This window comes from Phocoena phocoena, chromosome 3, assembly GCF_963924675.1.
Source record: "Phocoena phocoena chromosome 3, mPhoPho1.1, whole genome shotgun sequence".
Taxonomy (NCBI): domain Eukaryota; kingdom Metazoa; phylum Chordata; class Mammalia; order Artiodactyla; family Phocoenidae; genus Phocoena; species Phocoena phocoena.
In genome coordinates this window covers 161,458,826-161,485,975 of record NC_089221.1, presented here as the reverse complement: position 1 = coordinate 161,485,975, position 27,150 = coordinate 161,458,826, and the positions used below count along the sequence as shown (strand labels likewise).

The 27,150-nt window shown below is 44.8% G+C and overlaps 1 non-coding gene across 1 annotated transcript; it reads right to left on the bottom strand.

The window, feature by feature from the left end:
* Positions 1 to 6,701: 6,701 nt before the first annotated feature.
* TRNAG-UCC (transfer RNA glycine (anticodon UCC)) lies at positions 6,702 to 6,774 on the bottom strand. Its single transcript has one exon. It is a non-coding gene; the product is annotated as a tRNA-Gly (tRNA).
* Between the last annotated feature and the right edge of the window lie 20,376 nt (positions 6,775 to 27,150).

Here is a 27,150-nt window from a genome sequence, read left to right as displayed (position 1 = left end):
ACGTCACCGCAGGGCTTGCGCGCTGAGCCCCAGGGGGCGCATGCTGATTACGTCTCGGCTCCGTCGCCATCTTGGTAGAGGAGATGCTGCTTTGGTCTCCAAGCCGAGGGCTTTAGCCGTTTCTTTTCGTCTTCAAGAAGAGAATATTTTATAAACCCTCATCCCTTGCGCTCACTTCATATGTTAGCTAGTCAGGAGAGGAGAGCAGAAACTACAATCTGGACCATTGTCTCTACAAAGATGGCCGTTGCCCAGATGAAAAATGGGGTCCTCGGTTTCACATGTGGGTCTGGCGGCGTCAGTCAGGAGTTGCTTGGCCGCCAGGGCGCGCCAGAACCCGCGGTCCGCGAGTGGTGAGTAGACGCGCTTCGCCTGAGGAAGACTCAGGCCCTTCGCCATCGCTTTGTGCTTTGAAGACGCTCTCCTAGTACACATTCTCTGCCTCCCTCTTGCGAAGTTGAAGTGGGAGGGAGCAGGAGAAAGGGACAGAGAAGTTAAAACACTCCGCGCTGTCCAGGTGGGGAAACAGGCTCAGAGAGGAATTGAATTTGACCAAAGTACAATCGAAGGACTCAGAATCCCTCCTCCTGGATTGCTATCCACCCGCGCACACACCTTGCTCTTTTATTTTATTCAACAATTAGGTTTTGGGGACCAGTTTGTCCTAGGCACCTATGCTTTAGATTTTCTGCACTTAACGAAGCCTCAGTGTCCTCATCTGTAAAAATGGTAGTACAAGGGGGCTGAGAATGATTATACTGGGCCTGGCTGTACGTAGAGAAGCAGGGCATGGATTTAGGGGCAGTTTAGGCAGGACGGGTTGACCACGGAGTCCGTACTCCAAAAGGCAATCCCAGTGACACTGCTGGCACCTGAGTCGGATTGTTTACCTCCCCTGCTCTCAAGCTTCGAGTGGGTCCCCACTGCCCTGCAGGACTCACCCCACCGTCCCATCTCATCTCCCTCCTCTTCCCCACTGTCTCTCAGCTCCAACCACACCAGCCTCCTTTCTCCCAATTGCCAGACACAGTCCTGCCTCAGGGAATTTGCCTGTGCTGTTCCCTCAGCCCGCAGCTTTATGCACGGACGACTCCTTCACTCCTTTCGGACCTTGGCTCAAATATCCCTTCCTGAGAAAGACCTCCCTGACCTCCCCAAGGATCAATAGTTGGTGCCCCGCCCCCAGCCCTCTTAATTGCCTTCATAGCATCAACTTGCTTTGTTGGTTTACCTGTTTATTTTCAGTCTACCCTATGGCTGTGATGTCTGGAGGATGGAACCCCCTTCACCTGGAATATTTGTCACCAAGAAGAAGGGGCTCAGCATAAACTTATTGTTGTTCAGTATGGGGTGGGGGGTGAAAGTGCCAAAGGCAACACCTAGTTAAGCTTCTACTGGTAAAGATCCAGGTTTTAAAAAGAAAAAAAAAATTTTTTTTTTTAAATTAAAAAAACGAGCCAGGCTTGTCACATCTTCCTGAGGGCGGGAGCCTCTTATGTCTATTGACATATCTGAGGGGTGCAGGTCAAGTGAATCGTTCCAGAACAAATTAAGTCTTCTACAAGGAGATTTCTGCCACCTCCCAGGCCACAGGGCATGGCTCGCATTCCTGAGAACTCTTGACTTCTATTGCTCTGACATTCTGTAGCTCTTAGAGGCTCACATTCTCTAGTAAGTATTGAGAGTCTACTCTGTGCCTGTGCTAGGAGGGCGGCAGTGAATGAGACAGACACGGTCCCTGGTCTCCTGGGGCTCACAGTCAGGAAATCATACAAAAAATTATGATCCTAACCTTGGCCGGAAGATGTGCGCCGTATTGAGAGTGGGCTATAGAAGCCTGCAGACAGATTTTATGTGACACACACGGTTTTATCTGATAACAATGATGAATTTTATTTCTCTGTTATATATTTGTATATTCATATACCCCTGTATGCCTAAATACACACATAGAGAGCTATATTAACATACTGCATTGCAAATTGTTACATGAATAATGTACACAGTGAGGAAAATTCAAATTTGGGTCTTTTTTTCCCTGTAAAGTGGCTGTTACTTCATGTTAAGATGCACAGACATTGCCTTTTGTCCCCCAAATATTGTTAACTCTTATGCTTTTTGAAATGTTCCCAAATTGTTTTTTGAAAAGATCCCTTACTTTTGAAAAAAATTAAGTCCCTCATAACCATTGTTTATTGCCGGGAAAATATTTCTTGTCTTTATGACTTAAATCTTTTCTCCAGCAACCATCATGATTTTACCTTTCCCAAATTCAGGCTCCAAATTCAGAATAAGACAACTCTGAAGATGTCTTTTATGCCTCAACTCTCATTGGGCATCCTGAGATTGCCATTGGTTAACACAGATATTTGTTCCTTCACCTATAGAAGCAAGGACAAAAGTATCATCAAGTTTGTCTAGAATTCTTGGGGACTTGGTGGCCCGGTGGTTAAGAATCCATCTTCCAATGCAGGGGACGCAGGTACGATCCCTGGTTGGGGAGCTAAGATCCCGCAGGCCGCAGGGCAGCTAAGCCTGTGCACCACAACTAGAGAGGAGCCCGTGCAGGGCAACTAAGCCTGTGCTGCAACTACTGAGCCTGTGCACCAGAACTACAGAGAAGCCACCCACAATTAGAGAGAAGCCTGTGCGCTGCAACGAAAGATCCCACGTGCCGAAACTAGGACCCAACGCAGCCATAAATAAATAAATAAATATTTTTAAAAAAAGTTTGTCTAGAATTCTCCAAATTTTAATTAACTCCAAACTGTTAGGAGAGCTTTTTCATTTACCAAATTTAGGATTTTTTTAAAAAAAGTGACAAAAAGAGAGCCATATTCCTCCGTTGGTTGTACTGATGTAAAATTTGCTAAGATAAGTATCTTTCAATGATTGTATACTTTTCAGGTTACAAGAAGCATGGCCATGCAGAAGCACAAAGATTGCTACAAAAAGCAGCTGCAAAAGTATTTGTTTCTTGGATTCTAGATCCACAATTCTTTTCTTTTTGTTCAGTGAAAGGGATGGAGAGGCAGTAGGGATCTTAGTCACATGGGAGTCGTCCAGCACCATTGTTTATTTCAATCTTTCATTGGATTCAGTAGCCAGGATTCAGTAACCTTGTGTAAGAACTAGGGCAGCAGCAGCAGAATTTGTGGAAGCTTCAGTGACTGGGTTCTGGGGTCTCTGCTCAACTAATTGGACCCCATGCCTGCCTGCAGACTGCGCTTCAGATAGAAAACACTCAGCATTCTCAGCTCCTGCGAGATATTCCTGTTTTCCCTTTCACGTGTCACTCTCCATCACCGTAACACTCTAAACCCTGCCACCCTCCTTCCCTCCTCAAAGAAGGGGAATCCACAGTTGCCTCCCCATGTTAAAGAATTATCCCAACTCAGGACACCCCTGGTGGTCCAGTGGTACAGAATCCGCCTTTCAGGGCAGGGGACGTGGGTCCGATCCCTGGGCGGGGAACTAAGATCCCACATGCTGTGGGGCAATTAAGCCCGTGCGCCACAACTACTGAGCCTGAGCGCCTCAACTAGAGAGAGAAAACACGCATGCCACAACTAGAGGGAAGCCCATGGTCCACAATGAAGATCCCGCATGCCACAACAAAGACCTGATGCAACCAAACAATAAAAAATAAAAGAATTATCCTGACTCGGGGGTGATCTTATAGAGCTGTGCTGTCCATTAGAAATAAAGGTAAGGTGGGCCACTGACTGGGTTTAATACTTCCTAGGCACCACATTAAAAAAGAAAAGAAACAAGTGGAATTCATTTCCTGATAAATTTCATTTAGCCCAATGGAGCCAGGATATTGTGACTTCAACAACTAATGGAATTCTAAAACAAGACATAGCAAAGATCTCAGAAATCTCCCATCTTCCAAGGTCTAAACTTGCCCATAGCCTTGTTGGCACTGAAAATCAAACACCTCAAGTTATCTCATTGTGAGTAAATAGTAGTCTGATGTGCATTTGGTGGTTCCACTCCCAATCCTGAAGTCTACCCTATCACAGGCTGACGTGACTCCTGCAGTATTGCAGGAGACTCGGAGGTTGCCCACACAGTATCACTGACACGTGCAAGCTGCTTTTCCACATTGTCCACGTAAGCAATCCCAGCATCACCTGAAACCTCAAGAGACAGTGTTCTGAAAAAGTCATCAGAGGAAATCTGCCCTTGAATCTTTTTTTTTTTTTTCTTTTTTTTTGCAGTACGCGGGCCTCTCACTGTTGTGGCCTCTCCCGCTGCGGAGCGCAGGCTCCAGACGTGCAGGCTCAGTGGCCATGGCTCACGGGCCTAGCCGCTCACACGGCATGTGGGATCTTCCTGGACCGGGGCACGAACCCGTGTCCCCTGCATTGGCAGGCGGACTCTCAACCACTACGCCACCAGGGAAGCCCGAATCTTTTTTTTTTTTTTTAATTTATTTTCTGGCCGTGCAGCGCGGCATGCAGGATCTTAGTTCCCCAACCAGGGATTGGACCCGTGCCCCCTGCACTGGGAGCACGGAGTCTTAACCACTGGACTGCCAGGGAAGTCCCTGCCATTGAGTATTGATGGAAAGAGTTTCATCAGGCTCTGTGATCTGTGTTTCCCAATTAAAAACAGTTAGTTCGTCTCATCCTGACCACTGGATAACCATTCCATTGGGAGACCTTAAACTGAGGATTCTTGGCACGCTCTAGAAACCTACAGCTGCAGTAGATAGACAAGTCCCTGTGAAAATTAAGAGGGAAATCTCATTTAAAATGGAGTCAGGAAGCCCTGAAGGGGGAGCTCTCCCTCTCACAGATATACTTTCTGTTGCAGCTTACTTTACACTCCTGGGCAGGAAGAAGACTACTACCCCTACAGGAGAAAGGTTTTTTCTTTGCCCAGCAACAGCCCAGCCAATGAGAAACTACCACAACTCACCACTGTCACCACCCTGAATTCTTGCTTTCCTCCGGTGGACTTTCCTTCATAGCAGCGCCCCCTCGCCCCACTTCCCACTTTCCTCTGTAAAGTAATGTTCTCCTTTGTTCTCTGGACTTGCACATGATTTGCCATAGCTTGCATGGGCTGAATTGCAATTCCTCTGCCATTCCCTAGTAAACTCATTTCACTAGTAAAATAACTGGCTATTTTAAAGGTTGACACCCCCTACCCCCCACCACATAAAGCATCAGCTGTGGACGACTTCCTCCCAAGATTAATTTTCTGATTCCACAGTCATTTTTTAACTTTGCTTTCCCCCTGTTCATCTTGCGTATTATCGTATGTTGGCACCCTCTATTAAATGGCTGAAAGTTTTCTCAGTATGCTCTTTCTCATCTTCATCCTGGACTAGAGACCTCCTATGGTTTCCTTCTGCCACTTAAACAAGAAAAAATCTCTCTTGTGTGTGTTTCACAGACTGCAGCTACTCTTCTGGATAATAGCTGATTGCTGCATCTTCATTCCCCACCTGATCCTGCTGACAAAAACGTAATAGCTATGCCTCTAAACAATTCAGGAGATAGATGTTGAGGGTTGACTTGTGTCTCCCCAAACTACCTATTCAAATCCTAGCCCCTGGTACCTGTGAATGCGACCTTATTTGGAAATAGGCTCTTTGCAGATACAGTCAAGTTACAATGAGGTCATATTTGATAAGGTGGGCTGTAAGGCAATGATGGTGTCCTTATGAGAAGAGGAAAATTTGGACACAGACATACAGAGGGAGAAGGCCACGTGAGGACAGAGGCAGAGACTGGAGTGATGCTGCTCTAAGCCAAGGAACTCCAAGGACTGCAGGCAGCCACCAGAAGCCAGGAGAGAGGCATGGAACAGTTTTCTCTCTCAGTCTCCAGAAGGGTCCAACTTGCCGATGCCTTGATTTCAAACTGAGAAAGTCAAAATAAATATCTGTCAGTTTAAGCCACCCAATTTGTGGAACTTTGTTACAGCAGTCTCAGGAAACTAACATAGTAGATTTCCTTCTATAGGCCCCTCCTACTATGTACACTTTCCTCACCTACTTAATCCCAAACGGCATTTTGTAAAAATTGGATCTTGATCTAAGGTCAACAAAAGGCTTCTGCTGAGGTCATTACAACTGTATCAGCAAACCCAGCCCATCAGGAGTAGAGACAAATATTTGGGTTATCTCACGTATAATAATGTGTTCCTCTTAGAGACACCCCATTCTGCTCAGAAAAGCTCTCCCCTTAAGAGACTGATGTTTGACTCACGCCTGCTGTGATAAACAGTACTTGTGTTCCCATTCAACCTCTCCTGTTCTGTATTACTGCTTCTTAGGAGGTCCAGCTTCTGCGCTAGAAGTCCCACAAACCCGTTGAAATTCCTTCGCCAGTGTCAGTTTCTTCGTCGTAGCCAGCCCAGGGCAGTCTACACCACTGAAACACTTCCTGCTACACAAGATAACACTGCAGGTCAAGCAGAACCGTCTGTGACCAGAAAAAAGAAAAAGCAGCTTGGATCTCTAGAACAGGCCCCAGGTTGAATTGGGGGCATGTTTCCTTTGCCTGGATTTGGTCATCTAGGCTCCTGGCTTTGGGTCCCATAAGGAGAAGCTTTCAAGATTGTCCCCAGTGATCCCCCACCATCCGGTATTTTATGTCTTTGTGTAAATCCCTCCCTTTGGAGCGGGTCGGACTTATTAACTTGCTTTTTTTTTTGGCCATACTGCACGGTTTGCAGGATCTTAGTTCCCTCACCAGGGATCGAACCCAGACCCTCTGCAGTGGAAGTGCAGAGTCCTAACCACTGGACCACCAGGGAATTCCCTTACTTGCATTTTTTTTTTTTTTTCGCGGTACGCGGGCCTCTCACTGTTGTGGCCTCTCCCGTTGCGGAGCACAGGCTCTGGACACACAGGCTCAGCGGGCCTAGCCGCTCCGTGACATGTGGGATCTTCCCGGACCGGGGCACGAACGCGTGTCCCCTGCATCGGCAGGCGGACTCTCAACCACTGCGCCACCAGGGAAGCCCCTTTACTTGCAGTCAATGAATATCACACAGCAAAAGTGATGAGATGTCACTTCCAAGATTACATTTCATAGACTATGGGTTCCTATGCCCCAAATTCCTAGCCTCTTTTGCAGTAAGGGTGGCCATGTATGGAAGTATGCTGTAGGGGTTTCTAGGAAAGCTTTTTCTATCCTGATAAAAGGGAGATGCATTTAAAAATATATATTTATTTATAAATATTTGTTTATTTATATTTGGCTGCATCGGGTCTTAGTTGTGGCATGTGGGATCTTCATTGCGACACATGGGATTTTTCGTTGTGGCGCCTCGGCTTCTCTCTAGTTGTGGCCCACGGGCTCCAGAGCATGCAGGCTCAGTAGTTGCAGCTTGTGGGCTTAGTTGCCCCACGGCATGTGGGATCTTAGTTCCCCGACCAGGGATCAAACCCACATCCTCTGCATTGGAAGGTGGATTCTTAACCATTGGACCACTAGGGAAGTCCCGGGGAGATGCATTTTTGTCTTGAATGTAAATGTGATACCTGGACATGCAGCAGTCATTTTGCAATCAGAAGGCAACAAGCCTGGGGATAAAGAGGACACACTAAAGATGGGGCAGCCAAAAAAGAAAAAGTCTGTGGTATCATGGAGTAGGTGAAAGGGCACCTGGAAATACCTAGTTCTGGATTCTGGACTTCTTGTTACATAATAAAAATACGTCCATGTGTTTAAGAAAAAAAAAAAAAAAAAAAGACCAGAACGTGCCTTCCATCTTGGGTGTTCTCTCTTGGAACACTTATCCTAGTGGAAGCCAGCTTCTGTGTCATGAGGCAGCCCTGTGGAGTGAGTGAGCATGGAAGTGGATCCTCTAACCCCAGTGGAGCCTTGAACTGACCTCAACCCTGGCTGCAGCCTCATAAGAAACCTTAAGCCACAAGTACCCAGTGTGAAACTGAGTAAAGGAAACTTCATTTAAAATGGAGTCAGGGGGCTTCCCTGGTGGCGCAGTGGTTGAGAGCCCGCCTGCCGATGCAGGGGACATGGGTTCGTGCCCCGGTCCGGGAAGATCCCACATGCCGCGGAGCGGCTAGGCCCACGAGCTATGGCCGCTGAGCCTGCGCGTCCGGAGCCTGTGCCCCGCAACGGGAGAGGCCACAACAGTGAGAGGCCCGCATACCGCAAAAAAAAAAAAAAATGGAGTCAGGAGGCCAGAAGGGGGAGCTCTCATGCACTATCACTCGATGTCAATTACACATCCCAACAGGAAAAGACCTACCTTGCATTCCCAGCAGGAAAGTGTCTGTCCTTTACTGCCCCAGCAGGAAGAAGGGAGTTTTCGTCTTGCCCAGCAATAGCCCAGCCAGTGGGAACTGTCACAACTTAGCCAACCAGAAGTCATCTCTGCCCTGAACTCTTACTGTCCTCCAATGGACTTTCCTTCAAAGCAACCCCTCTCAACTTCCCCCTTTTCTCTAAACATAACATTCCTCTCCTTTGTTTGCTGGACTTGCCTACAGTTTTTGCTATGGCATGCTTGCCCCGAATTGCAATTCTCTGCTATTCCTGCATAAACCTATTTTGCTGGTAAAATAACTGGCTGTTTTATTTTTAAGGTCAATGCCAGCTAAGCCACTCCCAGATTCCTGACCCACAGAAACCGTGAGATAAATGTTGTTTTCTGCTGCTAAGTTTTAGGGTCATTTGTTATGCACCAGTAGATAGCTAATATAGGGCCTGATAAGCTAAAATAGGGCTAATATAAGGACTATTAAAGAGGACTTCCCTGGTGGTGCCGTGGTTGGGAATCCACCTGCCAATGCAGGGGACACGGGTTCAAGCCCTGGTCCAGGAAGATCCCACATGCCACAGAGCAACTAAGCTTATGTGCCACAACTACTGAAGCACACGTGGCTAGAGCCCCTGTTCCGCAACAAGAGAAGCCACTGCAATGAGAAGCCCGCGCACTGCAACGAATAGTAGCCCCCGCTCGCCACAACTACAGAAGGCCCGCGTGCAACAACGAAAATGCAACACAGCCAAAAATAAATTAATTAATTTAAAAAAGGAAGGATTAATAAAGGGTTTGTTTCTGGGGGTTGCCATGGTGCAATTAGCCAACATAGCCCGTCCAGAGTCTTAAATTCTGCTGCAGAGCCAATTAATTGTCCTGTCAGGTGATCCAGCAACTGCAACCAAAAGAGCAGGAAGGGTTAACTTCATCCGACAACGTTTTCTGGATAACCTCATGAACAGAAAGATCTCGGCAGGGTGAGGTGCTGGATATCATGGATTACTGTCCCACACCCTGACTTCATGTGGATTAGTCAAAAGGAGGAACTGAGAAAAAAACAGCCTGACTGCTGCTAGCTGGAAGTTGATCTGGCTCTACCAGCTTGGCTATTCAACAACGTTGCAGAACCTCAAGTGAGGCCACTCTGGGAGCAGCAAGATAGAAACAAGAGGCCTGAAATCAAGTCCCACCGCCTGAAGTCTAGTTAATTGTGCTGTGCCAACCTCAGTTTCCTGGTTTGGATAATGTACTAAAGTTACCTAAGATGTTACTATTGGAGGTAGCTGGGGGGTGGGTACTCAACTCTGTACTATTTTGCAACTTGTTGTGACCTGTAGTCATATTAAAGACCTAGACTTAGAGAATGGACCTGAGGACACGGGGAGGGGGGGGGGTGGGGGAAGGGAGGGCGGCGGGGAGGGGGAAGCTGGGGCAAAGTGAGAGTAGCAGCGACATACATACACTACCAAATGTAAAATAGATAGCTAGTGGGAAGCAGCAGCATAGCACAGGGAGATCAGCTCGGTGCTCTGTGACCACCTAGATGGATGGGGTAGGGAGGGTGGGAGGGAGGGGATATGGGGACATATGTATGCATATAGCTGATTCACATTGTTGTACAACAGAAACTAACACAGTATTGTGAAGCAATTATACTCCAATAAAGATCTATTAAAAAAATACCTCTTCATCATCATGTCTGAGCACAGACAAAAACAAGAACACTGTGCAAACCAAAACTATGACGAGAAGTCACACACCCTGGCTACCAGGAGCACCTGTCATGTCTCACACTTACGAGCAGTAGCTTCGTGCCCTTCGTCCTGTCTCCTAGATAAAAATCAAGAGGCCCATGGGCTTCCCTGGTGGCGCAGTGGTTAAGAATCCGCCTGCCAATGCAGCGGACAGGGGTTCGATCCCTGGTCTGGGAAGATCCCACATGCCGCGGAGCAACTAATCCTGCGCGCCACAACTGCTGAGCCTGTGCTCTAGAGCCTGCGAGCCACAACTACTGAAGCCCGCGTGCCTAGAGCCTGTGCTCCACAGTAAGAGAAGCCCGTGCACTGCAACGAGATGTGGCCCCACTCTCCTCAACCAGAGAAAAGCCCGCGCGCAGCAACGAAGACCCAACGCAGCGAAAAATAAAATTAAATAAATAAATTTATTTTTAAAAAAATCAAGAGGCCCAAATAGAGAATTGTTCCACTTTCTGTTTGTGCCTAATCCAGAGCAAAGCTACACCTCCTTGTTATAATTTTTTTTTTTGTTGGTTGTGCCACACGGCGTGTGGGATCTTAGTTCCCCAACCAGGGATCAAACCCACGCCCCCTGCACTGGAAGTGTGGCGTCTTAACCACTGGAAAACCAGGGAAATCCCAAAACTGTACCTCCTTGAACCCCAATATAAGAACAAGGCCATTCTCGAACTCTGGCTGAGATGCTCACAGGTCCCCATGATATGTGTCTGCCTGGTTACGAGGAGCCAGTAACCCAACATACCTAGCATCGTTCAACCAGAGTTCCTGACAGGTCTGCCCAGGCCACTGGGAGAGGGTGCAACAGACAGCTATCTGGTGCTGCCTGCCATGGTCAGAGCCTGGAGTGTGGTTAGAAGGAAAGGTTTTTACCCCTAAAGTCCCCAAATTCTAGGGATCTGACACTTAAAAACTCTAGGTTCTTTTTTTTTCTTACATTGGGCTAAAATATACATAACAAAAAATGTGTCATTTTAACCATTTTTAAGTGTACAGTTCAGTGGCATTAATACATTCACACTGTTGTGCAAAACCAGCACCACTATCCATCCACAGATATTACGAATCATCCCAAACTGCAACTGTGCCCCCGTTAAACGCTAACTCCCCATTTCCTCCCCTACAGCCCCTGGCAACCCCTATTCTCCTTTCTGTCTCTGTAAATCTGATTACTCTAGGGACCTCATATTAGTGGAATCTTAGAGTATTTGTCCTTTTGGTATTGGCTTATTATACTTAGCATAATGTCCTCAAGTTTCATCCATATTGTAGCATGTGTCAGAATTTCCTTCCTTTTTTTTTTTTCTATAATTCTTTTTTTTTTTTTTTTGTGCTGTACGCGGGCCCCTCACTGTTGCGGCCTCTCCCGTTGCGGAGCACAGGCTCCGGACACGCAGGCTCAGCGGCCATGGCTCATGGGCCCAGCCGCTCCGTGGCATGTGGGATCTTCCCGGACCGGGACACGAACCTGTGTCCCCTGCATCGGCAGGCGGACTCTCAACCACTGTGCCACCAGGGAAACCCCTAGAATTTCCTTCCTTTTTAAGGGTGACTAGTATTCCACTGTATGATATCCTGCATTTTGTTTATCCATTCATCTGTCTGTGGACACCTGGGTTGCTTCCCCCTTTTGGCTCTTCTGAATAATGCTGCTATGAACATGAAATGTGCAAGAATCTGTTTGATATTTGCTTTTAATTCTTTTGGGTATGTACCCAGAAATGTGTTGCCAGACCATGTGATAATTCTATGTTCAATGTTTTGAGGAACCCCCAAACTGTTCTCCATGCTGGCTGTGATTCTTTTTATTTGGCTACGGTGGATCTTAGTTGCAGCATGTGGGATCTAGTTCCCTGACCAGGGGTTGAACCTGGGCCCCTTGCATTGGGAGCATGGAGCCTTAGCCACTGGACCACCAGGGAAGTCCCTGTGATTCTTTTTTTTAAATCAAATGATTTTGTTTATTTTTGTTTATTGAGGTGAAATTCACATGACATCAAATTCACCAATTGCACTAGAAAATTCAGTGACATTTAATACATTCATGAGGTTGTGCAACCCTCACCTCTAATTCCAGAATATTTTCACAACCCCAAAAGAAACCCAGGCTCCATTAGGAGTCTCTCCCTCTACCCCCTTCTGCAGCCCCTGGCAACCACCAATCTGCTTTCTGTTTGTATAGATTTGCCTGTTCTGGACATTTCATATGAATGGCATCACACACCCTGTGGTTTTTTGTGATTGGCTTCTTTTACTGAGCATGACGTTTAAAGGTTCATCCATGTTGTAGTGTCTATCAGTACTTCATTCCTTTTTATGGCGAGGGCTCTAGATCCTGGGTCTGTGGCTCTGAATGGTGCGTGTTCACCCACCACAGGACTACTGGCCCTAAGACTCAGGCCTGGAGAGAAGCCCACGGGTCCAGCCACGGGCAGCCTCGTGAAGCCCCGGCCCTGTGCCTCGCTCCTCCTCCAGCTCGGCTGTGGGCTCCGACCCTGGCTAAAGGGCATGAGGCCTCCGCAGGCGTCTTGTCTTGAAAACAAATGTTTGAACAAGGGCTGAATTCAGCAAATATGCTGCACCTCCGTGTGGATTTCAATGACCGAATGGGCTGGGGTGGGGATCAGGTGTTAACATGTGACCAGCCCCCTCGAGGACACAAAGTCACTGTTTGCTTTCTGGGGTTGACCCTTCTCCCTGATAGATGTAATCTGTGGGCTCCCTGCTGTCCTTGCACACCACGGGTGTGTTTTCACTTTGCCCCGATAATGGCCAATCTGGTGCCTCTTTCCCTACATCAAACATGGGCCTTTACCAACAACCCTGGGCTGGGGTCCCCTCAGACCCTGTGGTCACCCTGGCAGTGCCTCTGGTCAAGGGCAGTGCTTTTACACTGCCCTTCGAACATGCACCCATTTTTATGCACCAGAAAACTGAAGCTTCCGGAAAACTGAGCCGCCCAGTCACTTTAGCTAGTAAACAGCAAAGTCAGGATTTGAACCCTACCCTGGCCTTACCTTCAGAGTCCTCACCATCTCTCTGTGGGCCGGGATGAAGAGGGGAGGAAGGAGGGAGAGCAGGGGGTGGGACAGATTTTGTTCCAAGGCAATAAAGGTCTATGGAGGGTGTGTGAGCTGGGGAGAGAAGTAGGTGTTAAATCCCTCTGGAGTGGGGGGGAGGGCAGGGTAAAGGAGAGAGTGCTGGGAGGAGAGACAGAGGGGCTGGTTCAGAGTCTGAATGACAGGGATCAGGGGACCAATGGGTGCTGGGAGTGGGTGAGAGAGAAGTTCATATTTCTCCCCTGATTGTGTTTTTCTTGATTTCATCAAACATGGTAACTGTGAGGGGCTGTAAATTGTTGTAACAAGGTTTCCAGAACAATCTGGCTCTCTAAATCTAATATGGTGTGATAAAAGGTAACCAAAAAAGCCCAAGTTTTATAAATCAAAAGATGAATAAGATTTACAATTACTGCTCAGGAAACATTTCTATGATTTACTCTTTTTTTATATTTTTTATTATTATTTCTTTTTTCGGTACGTGAGCCTCTCACTGTTGTGGCCTCTCCCATTGCGGAGCACAGGCTCCGGATGCGCAGGCTCAGCGGCCATGGCTCATGGGCCCAGCCGCTCCGCGGCATGTGGGATCTTCCCCGACCAGGGCACGAACCCGTGTCCCTTGCATTGGCAGGCGGACTCTCAACCACTGCGCCACCAGGGAAGCCCTGTTATCTTTATTTATTTATTTTTGCCTGCATTGGGTCTTCGTTGCTGCACACGGACTTTCTCTAGTTGCGGCGAGTGGGGGCTACTGTCCATTGTGGTGCGTTGGCGTCTCATTGCAGTGGCTTCTCTTGTTGCGGAGCACAGGCTCTAGGGCATGCGGGCTTCAGTAGTTGTGGCTCGCGGGCTCCAGAGCTCAGGCTCAGTAGTTGTGGCGCACAGACTTAGTTGCTCCGCGGCATGTGGGATCTTCCCGGTCCAGAGCTCAATCCTGTGTCCCCTGCATTGGCAGGCAGATTCTTAACCGCTGTGCCACCAGGGAAGCCCCTATGATTTACTCTTAAAGGAAGAAAGTAGATTTCATGGTAATGTGAATAATGTGATCCAGTATTCAGTTTTTTTAAAAGGAAAAGGAAAATTTTCCCTCTTTAGGTCTTTTTTCTGTTTTCATTATGTAGGGGCTCTGTGTTGCTGGGCTACTGTGAGTTTGACCTGTTCCTTGAGTGACTCGTTGTCAGGTCAGGATTTGGAGGAAGCGATGTGGATGACCCAGAGAGCGGCAGCAGACTGCACAGCAAATTTCATCAGGATCCTATACCAGTGGGTGGTGACCTGTGAGGTGAGCTGCCTCCTGAGGAGTTTCTGGTTAGCGGGCATCCCAGGTCCCAGACCCCATCTGAGACCTGGCCCTGGGGAGGACAGAGTTAAGGGTGGATCCTCCATCCTTGCACTGTTGTGCCCCAGCTGAACCTGAAGGTAACACCAGTAGTGGACCTGGCGAAGAGGTAGGTGTGACCACGCCAGTGGAAACTTACCTGCTTCCTGTCCCAGGTCCTGTCTTCCGCTTAGTCTTGCTTCTTGACAACTCTCCCACCGCACCAGAACAAACAAGAATTTGGGGCCTCTGTCTTGGCCTCAGCTGCAGATGCCAAGATCAGCAGGGGAGACTGAGACACGCCTTCAGCCCTGGGGTGTGTGTAGGGGGGCGGGGAGCTGTGTGGCCTGTCCCTTCCCCCATTTAGGAGAACAAGTCAACAGGAGTGGGGGTGTAGATGGTGAGGAGAGGCAGAAGGCTAGGTTGCTTCCTAGGGCGCCAGGGTGCATCAGGGTCGCTGGGAGGGAGGCTAGGGACCTGCTGGCTTGAAGTCATCGGGTGGAACTCATGCAGATGTTCCGAGCATGTACAATGTACCTCCTCCCATGTACCCTGTGGGACTCAGCTCAGCTGCAGGCTTTGGAGATGCCAGGAAGGGGTCAGGAGCCTGGGTGCATGCAAAAATGCTAAATAAAATATTAGCAAATTGAGTTCAGCTGCTTTTTAAAGGACAACATACCAGGGGCGTGCAAGGTATTATTCCAAGGAGGCAAGAAAAATTCAGCCTCAGAAAACCTCATTTACTCAATGAAGAGATGAAAGGAGAAAAATATCAAATGATCATCTCACCGTGCTGGAAAAACATTTGGTAACATTCAGCAACCACTTCCAATCCTTTAAAAAGTTTTTAGTAAATGGGGAATAGGAAGAAATTAGTCTGATCAAAGGTTGTCATTAGAAAGGAAACGTGCATTGTGTTGGATGGTGAAACAGAAGAGGTAACATATTCCAGAACAAGGTATGGCTGCTAACAGTCATGGCTAATATTTAATACTGATGCAGAAGTGCTGGTTAATGCAATAAGAGAAGAAAAAGAACTGAGACCAGATGATACAATCGTCTAGAGAAAATCAAAAAGAATAAGCAAACAAAAATGGATAGAACCTAATGAAGAGACTAAAGGCAAGTCCAATATAGGTGGAACACAGAGGATTTTTAGTGCAGTAAAACTATTCTGTCTGATACTGTAATGATGGAGAGAGGACATGATGCTTTTATCAAACCCATGAAATGCACATCACAGTCAACTCTAATGTAAACTGTGGACTTCAGAGTTAATAATAATGTATCAATATTCACTCAGCAGTTATAACATTGGCACAATCAGTTGTTCTGATGAAAGTTAAATAGGGAATTCCCTGGCGGTCCAGTGGTTAGGATTCCTCACTGTCACTGCCAAGGGCCCAGGTTCAATCACTGGTCGGGGAAGTAATACCCCACAAGCCGTGCGGCACGGCCAAAAATAAAAAAAAAGTTAAATATAGGGGAAACTGGGGGAGAGAGGGATGTATGGAAGCTCTCTGAACTTTCTGCTCAGTTTTTCTTAAACCTAAAGGTGCTCTAAAATATAGTCTATTGATTAAAAAAAAATCAATAAAATAATTACCAAAAAAATGTGCTTACTACTGAGTCATTGCTAAATAAACATCAATATTCTAACATGAGTAAACTTCTTGGCACATAGTGTACGCTCAAGAAATGTGAACCATTTCAAAATATTCTTCTGATTATAAAAATTAATCACTTTAAAAATCTAATATACAATATGGGAAAGGAAATCTTACATATATCCTCTTGACTCTTTGTGGGCACAGAATAGTCATGCTTAACCAGAGATGATTCTGTGCTGCCCCCAGACACTGGCAACGTCTGGAGACATCTTTGGTTGTCACAACTGGGCGGCCGGGAGCGGGGGTCGGGGGAGGAGGTGTTATTGATCTCTAGTGAGTGGAGGCCAGGGCATCTGCTCGACACCCTACAATCTATAGGAGTATTCAGCCCAAAATGTCAACAGTGCCAAGGCTGAGAAATTCTGGCACAGACCAACGCTCTCTCTCTCTTTTTATTTTTTAATCTAAGTGAGACCTGACTATTGATATCGCTAGGCAACTTGCTTTATCTTCCTGTCACCTGGAGTCCTGGGCAGCCCCACCCTGATCTTTTTAATCACCTGCCTAGTTTTCTGTTGCCTGAAAGCACCATGTCCTGGATTCCAGGTTCTCAAGATGGCCACCTGGATTTTCTTACGTTTTTTTTTTTTTTTTCCTTTAATCTCAATGGCTTTTCTGAACCCTGTTGTGTTCCCCACATACACTGGCCCATTTCCCTGGACAAGGGTTGAGTAGCATCATTCAAAGGCTCAGAGTCCCTGAGCCTTGCTGAGGCTTACTATATATAAAGTTATGGTAATCAAGACAGGTGGGACTGGGAGACTTCCCTAGCGGTCCAGTGGTTAAGATTCAGCACTTCCACTGCAGGAGGCACGGGTTTGATCCCTGGTCGGGGAACTAAGATCTTGCATGCTGCGTGGTGCAGCCAAAAAAAAAAAAAAGACAGGTAGTACTGGTATAGGCATACGCCAGAAGTTCTCACCCAGGGACAGTTTTACACCTTCAGGGGATACTGGCCAATGTCTGGAGACATTTCTGGTTGTCAAGACTTGGCGGGGGGGGGGATGTGCTCCTGGCATCCGGTGAGTTAAGGGCAGGGATACTGTTAAATATCTGACAATGCACGGGACAGTCCTTGCCACAAAGAATGATCCAGTCCCAAATACCTGTAATGCTGAGGATGCAAAACTGTGGGATAGAGAAATAGACCAGTTGGCCAAAATAGAGTCCAGAAATAACCCCACACATGTTTTGGCTCCTTGATTTTTTTTTTTTTTTTTGAAAAAGATGCCAATGGGACTTCCCTGATGGTCCAGTGTATAAGACTCCGTGCTTCCACTGCAGGGGGTGCGGGTTTGATCCCCAGTGGGGGAACTAAGATCCCACATGCTGAAGGGCATGACCAAAAAAAAAAAAAAAGATGCCAAGGTAGTTCACTAGGGATTAGAAATGGGAAAACTTTTCATACAAAAAGTTTAACTCTTAAAACAATATAGTTTCTAGAAGGAAACAAAAGAGAATGCCTTAGTGATCTTAAATTGAGCAAAAATTTCTTAGAGTGAACATAAAAGGCATCAACATAAAAAAAAATTACATTACCCTGATACCAAAGCCAGACAAAGACACTATAGAAAAAAAGAACACTACACACCAATATCTCTTATGAACATTGATGCAAAAATTCTCAACAGTATACTACCAAACTGATTTCAACAGCACATTAAAAGACTAAACACCATGACCAAGCAGAATTTACTCCTGGAATACAAGGATAGTTCAACATACAAAAATATCAATGTAATATATCACATTAGCAAATTTCTTTTAAAATTTATTTATTTTATTTATTTATTTTTGGCTGCGTTGGGTCTTTGTTGCTGTGCTCGGGCCCTCTCCAGCTGCAGCGAGCGGGGACCACTCTTCATTGCGGTGCCTGGGCCTCCCATCACAGTGGCCCCTCTTGCTGCAGAGCACGGGCTCTAGGCACCTGGGCTTCAGGAGTTGTGGCTCACAGTTCCCAGAGCGCAGGCCCAGCAGTTGTGGTGCATGGGCCCAGCTACTCTGCGGCATGTGGGATCCTCCTGGACCAGGGCTCGAACCCATGTCCCCTGCACTGGCAGGCAGATTCTCAACCACTGCACCACCAGGGAAACCCCATATTAACAAACTGAACGAAAAAAAACCATGATTGCCTCAAATGATGCAGGAAAAAAAAGCATTTGATGAAATTCAACACACTTTTGTTATAAAAACACTCAACAAACCAAGAATAGAAGGAAACTACATTAATATAATAAAGACCATGTATGAAAAACCCACAGCTCACATCATACTCAATGGTGAGAGACTGAAACTTTTCCTCTACTATCAGGAATAAGACAAGGATGTCTGCTTTTGCCACTTTTATCGACATAGTATTGGAAGTTCTAGCCAAAGCAATTGGGCATGAAAAATAAATCAAAGTTATCCAAATTGAAAAGGAAATAAAATTATCTTTTTTGGCAGATGACATGATCTCATATGTAGAAAACCCTGAAGATTCGGTAAAAAGCTGTTAGAACTAATAAACCATTTTATCAAAGTTTCAGAACACAACTTTGCAGGACACAAATCAACACCCAAAAATCAGTTGCATTTCTTTTTTTCTTATTGGGGTATAGTTGATTTACGATATTATATTGGTTTCAGGTGTACAAGATAGTGATTCAAAATTTTTACAGATTATACTCCATTTAAATTACTATAAAATATTGTTATAGTCCCTGTGATACAATATATCCTTGTAGTTTATTTTATTTCATACATATTAGTTTGTACCTCTTAATTGCCTACCCCTATCTTGCCCCTCCCCCTTCCCTCCCCCCAGTGGTAACCACTAGTTTATTCTCTATATCTGTGACTATCTTTCTGTTTCATTATATTCATTCACTTGTTTTATTTTTTAGATTCTACATATAAGTGATAGCATACAGTATTTGTCTATCTCTGTCTAACTTACTTCACTAAGCATAATACCCTCCAGGTCCATCCATGTTATTGCAAATGGCAAACTTTCATTCTTTTTAATGGCTGAGTATATTCCATTGTATATATACACCACATCTTCTTTATCCATTCATCTATTGATGGACATTTAGGTTGCTTCCATGTCTTAGCTATTGTAAATAGTGCTACTATGAACATTGGGGTGCATGTATCTTTTTGAATTAGTGTTTGTGTCTTCTTTGGATATATACGCAGCAGTGGAATTGCTGGGTCATATGGTAGTTATATTTTTAGTTTTTTGAGAAACCTCCACACTGTTTTTCATAGTGGCTGCACCAATTTACATTCCACCAATGGCGTGCAAGGGTTCCCTTTTCTTCACATCCTCTCCAACATTTGTTATTTGTGTTCTTTTTGATGTTAGCCATTCTGACAGGTATGAGGTGATATCTCATTGTGGGCTTGGCTTTGCATTTCTCTGATGATTAGCCATCTTGAGCATCTTTTTGTGTGCCTGTTGGGGCCATCTGTATGTCTTCTGTGGGAAAATGTCTATTCAGGTCAGCTGCCCATGTTTTGCTTGGGTCTTCTTTTTTGATATTGAGTTTTATGAGCTGTTTGTATATTTTGGATACTAACCCCTTATCAGTCATATCATTTGCAAATATTTTCTCTCGTGCAGTAGGTTGTCATTTCATTTTGTCAATGTTTTCTTTTGCTGTGCAAAAGCTTTTAAGTTTAATTAGGTCCCATTTGTCTATTTTTGCTTTTGTTTCTTTTGCCTTAGGAGACAGATCCAAAAAAGTATTGCTATGATTTAAGACAAAGAGTGTCCTGTCTGTGTTTTCTTCTAGGAATTTTGTGGCGTCCAGTCTTAAATTTAGGTCTTTAATCTATTTTGAGTTTACTTTTGTATATGGCATAAGAAAATGTTCTAATTTCATTCTTTATTAATTATTATTATTATTTTTGGCTGTGTTGGGTCTTGGTAGCTGCACACGGACTTTCCTCTAGTCACAGCGAGTGCGGGCTACTCTTCATTGCGGTGCGCAGGCTTCTCATTACAGTGGCTTCTCTTGTTGCGGAGCATGGGCTCTAGGAGTGCAGGCTTCTCTAGCTGTGGCATGCGGGCTCAGCAGTTGTGGCTCGCAGGCTCTAGAGCACAGGCTCAGTTGTTGTGGTGCTCCGCAGCATGTGGGATCTTCCTGGACCAGGGCTCGAACCCCTGTCCCCTGCATTGGCAGGCAAATTCTTAACCACTGTACCACCAGAGAAGCCCCTAATTTCATTCTTTCACATGTAGCTGTCCAATATTCCAAACACCACTCATTGAAGAGACTCTCTTTTCTCCATTGTATATTCTTGCTTCCTTTGTTGTAGATTAATTGATCATAAATGTGTGGGTTTTTTCTGGGCTCTTTATTCTGTTCCATTGATCTCTGTATCTGTTTTTGTGGCCAGTACCATACAGTTTTTATTACTGCAGCTTTGTAGTATAGCCTGAAGTCAGGAAGTGTGATACCTCCAGCTCTGTTCTTACTCAAGATTGCTTTGGTTATTCAGGGTCTTTTGCGTTTTTATACAAATTTTAGAATTATTTGTTTTAGTTCTATGAAAAATGCTATTGATATTTTGATAGGGATTGTATTGAATCTGTAGATAGCCTTGGGTAGTATGGTCATTTTAACAATATAATTTCTTCCAATCCATGAACACAGTGTATCTTTCCATCTGTTTTTGTCATCTTCAGTGTCTTTCATCAGTGTCATAGTTTTTTGAGTACAGGTCTTTTATAGCCTTAGTTAGATTTATTCCTAGTTAGTTTATTCTTTTTGATGTGATGGTAAATAGGATTGTTTTCTTAATTTCTCTTTTGGATAGTTTGTTATTAGTGTATAGAAATGCAACAGATTTCTGTATATTAATTTTGTATCCTGCAACTTTACCTAATTCTTTGATTAGCTCCAGCAGTTTTTTGGTTTGCATCTTTAGGATTTTCTATGTAGGGTATTATGTCATCTGCAAACAGTGACAGTTTTTGCTTCTTCCTTTCCAACTTGGATTTCTTTTATTTCTTTTTCTTGTCTGATTGCTGTGGCTAGGACTTCCAATACTATGTAGAATAAAAGTAGCGAGAATGGACATCCTTGTCTTGTTCTTGATCTTAGTGCTTTCAGCTTTTTACTATTGAGTATGTTGTTAGCTGTGGGCTTATCATATATGGCTTTTATTATGTTGAGGTATATTCTCTCTGTACTCACTTCATGGAGAATTTTTATTATAAATGGATGTTGAATTTCGTCAAAAGCTTTTTCTTAAAAAAAAAAAGTTTTTTCTTCATCTATTGAGATGATCATATGATTTTTATTCTTCAGTTTGTTAATATGGTGTATTACATTGATTGACTTGTGGATATTGAACCAAACTTGCATCCCTGGGATAAATCCCACTTGATCATTGTGTATGATCCTTTTAACATATTGTTGAATTTGGTTTACTATATATATATATATATATATATATATATATATATATATATTTGAAGATGTTGGGGGTAGGAGTTTATTAATTAATTAATTTATTTTTGCTGTGTTGGGTCTTCATTTCTGTGCGAGGGCTTTCTCTAGTTGTGGCAAGCGGGGGCCACTCTTCATCGTGGTGCACGGGCCTCTCACTATCGCGGTCTCTCTTGCTGTGGAGCACAGGCTCCAGACGCGCAGGTCCAGTCGTTGTGGCTCACGGGCCTAGTTGCTCCGCAGCACGTGTGATCTTCCCAGACCAGGGCTCGAACCTGTGTCCCCTGCATTAACAAGCAGGTTCTCAACCACTGCACCACCAGGGAAGCCCTGGCTTACTATTTTTTTTTGTTGAGGATTTTTGCATCTATGTTCATCAGTGATATTGGCCTGTAATTTTCTTTTTTTGTGTGATATCTTAATCTGGTTTGGGTATTAGGATGATGTCAACCTCATAGAATGAGTTCGGAAGCATTCCTTCCTCTGCAATTTTTCGGAATATTTTGAGAAGGATAGGTGTTAACTCTTCTCTAAATGTTTGGTAGAATTCACCTGTGAAGGCATCTGGTCCTACACTTTTGTTTGTTGGAGTTTTTATTATTATTATTACTGATTCAATTTCATTACTGGTAATTGATCTGTTGATGTTTTCTGTTTCTTCCTTGTTCAGTCTTGGGAGATTTTACATTTCTAGGAGTTTACCCATGTCTTCTAGGTTGTCCATTTTATTGAGGTATAATTGTTTGTAGTAATCTTATGATCCTTTGTATTTCTGTGGTGTCAGTTATAGCTTCTTTTTCATCTCTGATTTTATTGATTTGGGCCCTCTCTCTTCTTTTCTTCATGAGTCTGGCTAAAGTTTTACTGATTTTGCTTATATTTTCAAAATCAAGCTCTTAATTTCATTGATCTTTTCTATTGCTTTTTTGGTCTCTATTTCATTTATTTCTGCTCTGATCTTTACAATTTCTTTCCTTCTTCTAACTTTGGGTTTTGTTTGTTCTTCTTTTTCTAGTTTCTTCACATGTAAATTTGGATTATTTGACTTTTTCTTGTTTCCTGAGATAGGCTTTTATCTCTATAAACTCCCCGCTTAGAACTGTTTTTCCTGCATCCCGTAGATTTGGATCATTGTGTTTTCATTTTTATTTGTCAGGTATTTTAAAATTTCTTCTTTGATTTCCTCAGTGACCCATTGGTTGTTTAGTAACATATTGTTTAGCCTCCATGTGTTTGTGTTTTTTTGCAGTTTTTTTTCTTGTAGTTGCTTTTTCTTTGCAGTTTTTCTTTGCAGTTTTTTTTTTCTTGTAGTTGCTCACAGTGTTGTGGTCAGAAAAGATGCCTGACATGATTTCGGTTTTCTTAAATTTACTGGGACTTGTTTTGTGGCCTAACATGTAATCTATCCTGGAGAATTTTCTGCACACTTGGAAAAAATGTGTATTCTGCTGCTTTTGGATGGAAAGTTCCATATATATATGTGGAGTCCTAGTGTGTGACACACATTTGATCTAGTGTATCATTTAAGGCCAGTGTTTCCTTATTAATTTTCTATCTGGATAACCTGTCCAGTGATGTAAGTGGGGTGTTAAAATCCCCTACTGTTATTGTGTTGCTGCCAATTTCTCTCTTTATGTCTGTTAATATTTGGTGGGAATGTAAAACAGTATTTTAAAAATTAAATAGTATTTAAAACAGGAATGTAAAACAATATTTAAAAAATTAAACCGAATTACCTACCATATGATCCAGTTTTCCACTTCTGGGTATAATCCCAAAAGAATTGAAAGCCAATATAGAACAGATATTTTGACATCAATGGTCACAGCAGTATCATTCACAATAGCCAAAAGGTGGAAACAATCCAAAAGTCTATTGGTGGATGAATGGATAAACAAAACGTGGTATATACATACAGTGGAATATTAGTCAGCCTCTAAATGGAAGGAAATTCTGACAGCTGCTTCAGCATGAATGAACTTTGAAGACATTATGCTAAATGAAATAAGCCAGACACAAAAAGACAAATAATGTATGATTCACTTATATGAGCTCCATAGAATAGTCAAATTCATAGACAAAGAATATAGAATGCCGAGGAAATTCCCTGGCTGTCCAGTGGTTAGAACTCCAAGCTTCCACTGCAGGGGGCCCAGGATTGATCCCTGGTTGGGGAACTAAGATCCTGTAAGCTTCATGGCACAGCCAAAAAATAAAATAGAATGATGGCTACCAGGGACTGGTGGGAGAGGAGAATTGGGAATTAGTATTTACGGGTATAGAATTTCAGTCTCAGATGAGTAAAAAGTTCTGGAGATGGATGGTAGTGATTGTACAACAATGTGAATGTACTTAATGCCACTGAACTATACACTTTAAAATGGTTAAAATCATGACTTTTATTTTACGTAATTTTTGCCACAAAGAGGAAAAGAAAAAATTATAATTTTTCGGAAATCAAAACTACAATTCTGATCTTTCAAAGGCAGTATTAAGCAACTAAAGAGGCAAGACACAATTTGGGAGAAAATATTGGCAATGCTTATAACCAATGAAGAACTTGTATCCAGAATACAAAAATAATTCTTGCAACAATAAGAAAATAAAGAACCCCATTAAGAACTGGGCAAAAGATTTGAATGACACTTGGTCAAAACTATATGGATAGATAACAAGCATGTGAAAAGATGTTCAAAATCTTCAGTTATCAGAGAAATATAAATCAATACCACATTGAGATACTACCCCACACACACGAGAATGGCCAAAATTAAAAGGATGGACCATGTAAGTTCTGTCAAGGATGTTGAGCAGTTGGAACTCATATATTGTTTGTGACAATGTAAAATGAGTCAACCACTTTGGAAAACAGTTTGACAATTTCTAAAATAAACATACACCTACCCCGTTGGATCCAGCCATTTCATTCCTAAGAATTGACCCAAGAGAAATGAAAGTTCACACAAAAACATGTACACTAATGTTTTTAGCAACTTTCTTTGTAATAGCCCAAAGCTGGAAATGTTAGTCAATGGATGAACAGACGGTGGTCCATCCATACAGTGGAGTACAACTCAGCAATAGTAAGTGATGAGCTACCAATACACACAACAACATGGCTGGATCTCTAAAACAGCAGCCAGACCAGCTTGTTCTGCCTGCACTGGGAAGCCTCAGCCCTGCTCCCTGCCCCACCCCAAACTGTGCTTTGAGGAAGGACCATCAACCAGCTGAAAGTCTGGTTCCCACGTTACTCAGTCATTGATTTAAAATTCGTGATGGTCACTTTTAGGGCTTCCCTGGTGGCGCAGTGGTTGAGAATCCGCCTGCCGATGCAGAGGACACGGGTTCGTGCCCTGGTCCGGGAAGATCCCACATGCCGCGGAGCGGCTGGGCCCGTGAGCCATGGCCGCTGAGCCTGCGCGTCTGGAGCCTGTGCTCTGCAACGGGAGAGGCCGCAACAGTGAGAGGCCTGCGTACCGCAAAAAAAAAAAAAAAACAAAAAAATTTGTGATGGTCATTTTTAAGTCCAAATCTAAAGGTCTCCATAAAACAGCCTGCACAGAGGGCCAGGTCTCTGAGTGGTCAAGAGAGGCCAGATCAGGAGGGGTACATTCATTTCCTGAGGCTGCCACAGCTTAACATAATAGAAATTAATTTTCTCTCAGTACTGGAGGCCCAAAGTTCGAAGTCAAGATGTTGGCAGGGCCGTGTTTCCTCTGAAGGCCCTGGGATAGAATCCCTCCCCTGCCTCACTCCCAGCTTCTGGTGACTCCAGCAATCCTTGGCATCCCTTGGCTTGTACGTACATTACTCATCTCTGCCTCTTTGTCCACATAGTTTTCTCCTTGTGTGTCTGTGTCTTTTCTCCTCTTCTAATAAGGACACAGTCATTAGATTCAGGGCCCATTCTAATCAGTATGACCTAATTTTTAGTTTTAATAATTTGTTTATTTTTTGCTGCATTGGGTCTTCGTTGCTGCATGCAGGCTTTCTCTAGTTGTGGCGAGCGGGGGCTACTCTTCGTTGTGGTGTGCGGGCTTCTCATTGCGGTGGCTTCTCTTTGTTGCGGAGCACAGGCTCTAGGTGTGCCGGCTTCAGTAGTTGTGGCACTTGGGCTCAGTAGTTGCGGCTCGCGGGTACTAGAGCGCAGGCTCAGTAGTTGTGGCATATAGGCTTGTAGTAGTGCTCCGTGGCATGTGGGATCTTCCTGGACCAGGGCTTGAACCCGTGTCCCTTGCACTGGCAGGTGGATTCTCAACCACTGCGCCACCAGGGAAGTCCCAGTATGACCTAATCTTAACTTGTCCAAGTACACCTGCCAAGACCCTATTTTTAAAGAAGCTTACATTCTGAGTTTCCAGGTAGACGTGAATTTTGGGACTACCTTATTGAACCTAGTATAAGGGCTCCCACTGCTAGGTGAGCAGGGGACGCTTCTCTGGAGGCCATGGGAGCCATGGCAGTTGTGGGCAGAGGTGGGTACAGCCAGCTCTCAGTGTCACAGAAACCCCAGGGGCTGGTGCAGGGACAGTGTACAAAGGGCAGTGAGGAGGGGATCCTTTGGGAGGGAGTCAGGAGGGGAGAGAAGCTGTGTGTCTGGGAAGGCAGTGTAATGCACCCTAGCATGGGAGTGATCACCTTGCTCTGATGCTTTAAATACTCAGGTTTATTCATCATAGGCTCGGGGATAGTGATAAAGAGATTTGCACTCAGATCTGACTGAGGAGATCTAGGGTGACAGCCAAAATGATTTTTCAGAGAAGACAGAACATCAAGAGTCCATTTATTTGATGTGCATGGATGAAGTCTCCAACCAAGGGTCAGACGCGTCTCTGGTATGTGAGCTCGCCTGTATACCAGCAACACATCGTCAACGGAGCCTCCGCCTCATGCAGCACCCAGGTCTGTCCCCGACCTGACCCGACTCACTGTGTGACCTCAGGCAACCTCACTGAGCCTCAGTTTCTTCCTCTGTAAAGTGGGCTCATGGTCCTTAATGGATGAGATGGGTAAAGTGTCCAGGCACAGAAGGAAGGCTGAAAACATTATTCTTCCTTTCTCCTTCCCTCCTCCTCACAAGATCAGAGGCCATGTGACGTCTGTCCCTCCAAAGGGGGGAAAATAGGGAAGGGATGAAGGAGGGAGAGCTGGTGTCTAACTCTTGATGAGTGTCTGGTTTGTTCTGTGACCTTGGCCAAGTCAATGCCCCTTTCCAGGCCTTGGTTTCCCTACCTGTGAAGTGGGCACAAGGGGTTGGGCCTGAGGACGTCCAAAATCATTGCTAAGGTTCAGATAATTCCCAGGGAAGAACTGGGGTCTTTCTCAGACCCCAGTGTTGGGCCTGGGGTTTTCCCATGTTGTCCAGAGGGGACTCCAATATCTTACTTTTGTAGGTAGAGAAATATCTGGCCTTGTTTTGGGGGAGTGGGCAGGGGTGCAGCATCTAAGACTTGGGTCCAGCTGGAAGGAGAAGGCAGGATAAAATGACTTTCTGGAGGTGGGGCTTCACCTCTTCCCATAGGGTAGGGACGTGCAGTCCCGAGCTTATTTGCATATGATGTGGCCTCGCCAATAGGAGCCCAAGACCATCGGCTCATGGCCTGGGATTGGCTCCCCTGGGGTTCCATCCCAGGCGGTCAGTTCCTGACTGCC